Source organism: Lactuca virosa, chromosome 8, assembly GCF_052849685.1.
Source record: "Lactuca virosa cultivar CGN04683 chromosome 8, Lactuca_virosa_CGN04683_v6, whole genome shotgun sequence".
Classification (NCBI taxonomy): domain Eukaryota; kingdom Viridiplantae; phylum Streptophyta; class Magnoliopsida; order Asterales; family Asteraceae; genus Lactuca; species Lactuca virosa.
Window position 1 is genome coordinate 272,511,327 of NC_136433.1, and position 3,210 is coordinate 272,514,536.

Below are 3,210 nucleotides of genomic sequence, written 5' to 3' on the forward strand. Positions count from 1 at the left end.
AATAAAAATAAGTTATTAAAAATAACTAGCAGAAAAACCCGGGCTTCATTTTTATGAAAAAATATAAAAGTTTTGACTGTAAGGACCAAAAGTGTCAAAATGGTTAAAGAATTAAAAGGGTTGGAATTATCAAGTTTTTAGAAAAGGGACCAAATTAGTCAATTCTTTAAAGTTTTGTGACCAAACTTTGAATATTAAAAGGTTTCTAAAAAATGTAAAAATTTTGATTGAAATGACCAAACGTGTCAAAATGACTAAAAAAATATGAGGAGCAAAATTAACAAAAAAAAACATACAAGTTTACTATTCATAAGGGAACAAAGTTTTAATATATACTAGAAGGAAGCTCATGCTTTGCATGGGGCAGAAAATGTTACTTATTGTATTTAGCCCATGGTTGGGCTAAATGGGCAATGATGGAAAATATGAGATTTGATATGATCATCTTCAAGTGTAAGCAATATTTCCTTCAAATTCTTTCTTGAAAAAATTCTGTTGGGAGTATGAGAATAAAGGGGAGAAGAACTAAGAATTTGAAAATGCCATAGAAATGTATGTAGACAGTATATAGCTTCTTCTATGAGTCTTTGATGCTCTAATGGTTCCACTTTTACTGTCTGTCTTGTTTGCAACTGCATTTCTTCATATCAGACCTCTTCAACTTCATGTTATCTACGAGCAACAATTAGCTACAAGACAATAAACCAATATTTTGAGAAGAAGTGAAAAATAAATATAAGTAATAGGCATAACTTGATAATTTGTGATGTTTTCAAAGAAAATAATATTCAAATTTTAACTTTCATTATTGAACTAATAGACACCCTAACATTTTGAAGTTGCATCAATGTAACGCCCCAAATTTCAAATACCAATATTAACTTAACATGGTCCCAAAACTTCTAAAATTCGGAAATTCAATTACTAAAGTCATTATTAATAATAATAGCGGAAGCAAATAGAAAAATTAAGTAAACACTTAGTGCGCTAAGTCTTCCTCAAAACTTGCCGCCTTCTTCAAGTCTGAGCCTTATCGTTTCCATTCCCGCTGCCACTTGCTACATTGTTTCCTGGGTTGCGTGCATTTAAAGATTCTAATGGGTAAGCCTAGGGCCTAGTGAGTTCGTGGTTTTCATGCATATTGACGTCAATAAAATAAAAACAATGCATCAATTTATAAAATATAATTCTTTTCATTTCTTTCCACCTTTGGTGACACATTAGGGAATTACCGTCATTTCCAGGGAACAAGTCCCTCCGCCGGGCACAACAAATATGCTTACGGCTAATTAATCAGAGCGTAAGCTCTCCGCCGCGTACTGACACGCTGTACGACGACTAATAAAAAGACCGTGTAGTTAATACACTTGTTCCCTATATATATGTCACCCACCATTTTCACCCTTTTATATGAAATAATTCATAAAAATTCACACAAATATTCACATCAATAACAACAGTAACATGTAATTGCAAATAATTTAGAATCAACGTTTCATGCAAGCAACCATAAAATTCACACGAAATTCATCTTGTTGCCTGTTAGGACTTAACCAGAGCTTGTCGCGTTACCCACACCCTACATTCCACCAACAAGTATTTTCTAAGGCTATAATCCTATAAAATATCCTATGTTTTTATTTTGGTTCAACCATCAACATGTATCATTCGACGACTCAATAGCTAGCAATTTACGTTAATTATGACATGCGTAATAACCCTTTCAAAAAATGTCCTTTAGATATTATAATACTTCCCTTCACAAAATAAATACTCCATAATGATTAATAAATAAATAAGTAAGCGATGTTAAAACATTTGAAAGCATCATTCGTAATATCCAAAATTATTTTGAACTATATATTATCAAAGTGCAGGGCTAAAGCCGAACTATGTTAAACTCTGTAACTTCAAAAGAATCGGCAAGTTTATAAAACCCAGGGGTTCTATCTGAAAATTTCGGTTTCTTATATGATAGTGTAAAATAAATAGTTTTAAAAGTTGTGGGGCTAATATTGTATTTTCTGAACACTTGAAAAGAAAATGGCATATATATACGGTTTGCAAACAAGTAAATAAAAAGAAGTGTACAGTTGCTTCGCTGCCATCACTGACTTTTTTTTCTTACCACTAATGAAGAAAAATAAATAAATTATCAATAATAATAAACTCTTTTTTTATTTCTAAAAGGCACGGCACACGTTGACCCATTTATGTACCATACCCGAACTAGCTTTCTTCCTCACCCGGCACTTTTTTTTTTCGTTCTTTTCTGCCATTTTTATAAAACTGGAAAGCTTTGAAAAATCTTGTAAAATTTAATTGTAAAATCACCATTAAGCATCGCCACTTCTTGTTGACACATTATCACTAAAATTTAACAAATAAACTCACAACCATACGAATTTCAGGGTTCATTATACCAAAAGTTTCACTCTCAAGATTTTTATCAAATTGCTATTGGTTTGATCGAATTGAGACAGTAGGTTGAACCAAAATACGTTTACCATGCATATACATCTATCTAAGCTATTATATTAAGCTTAATTCGAGCGACCATACCTTAATTTCAAGAGGAACTCCGAAAAACTTCAACAACTTCCACACCCGATTTCTCCTTCAAATCTCAGTCGTTTCTTGCAATTCCAGTGGGGTTTCCACCAGAAATTTCGAGCTCTATATATTGCCTAAGGTTTCATCAGTTACTATCCCTCAGTTGCTCAAATTTATGACCTAATCAAGAAATTTCGAGCTCTATATATTGCCTAAGGTTTCATCGGTTACTATCCCTCAGTTGCTCAAATTTATGACCTAATCAAGGATGGCGGTTTCTAGACATAATACCTCATAATTTGCATCTAATTAACCCAATAATTTTGAAGTAATCATTTTTTTATATATAATCTAATTATATACATTATATATTTTTATTTGACATGAGTTATTACAATCAACTTCTCGTAAAACTCAAAAGCATAACAAAGATTACTTAAATAAAGTAGTAATCCCATTTTTTTTTTCTTTCATTTAAGATAACAATTTAAAAAATAATGAAACAGTAATCCCATTTTGTCTTTTAATTTCAAAACACATGGTATAAGCTTAAACAACTCTGTATAAAAGAATAATTAGGATATTGAAGTAAATTTTAAGGTTTTTAAGGATATGAATGATATTTTACCGAAATATTAACCTTTTTTTATATTTTTT

General features: G+C 31.1%; 1 long non-coding RNA gene across 1 annotated transcript; it reads right to left on the reverse strand.

The window, feature by feature from the left end:
* Nucleotides 1-202: 202 nt before the first annotated feature.
* LOC145133150 (uncharacterized) lies at nt 203-2,826 on the reverse strand. Its single transcript, XR_013718434.1, has 2 exons — nt 2,563-2,826; nt 203-689 (listed from the first exon to the last, which is right to left on the reverse strand). It is a non-coding gene; the product is annotated as an uncharacterized LOC145133150 (long non-coding RNA).
* Between the last annotated feature and the right edge of the window lie 384 nt (nt 2,827-3,210).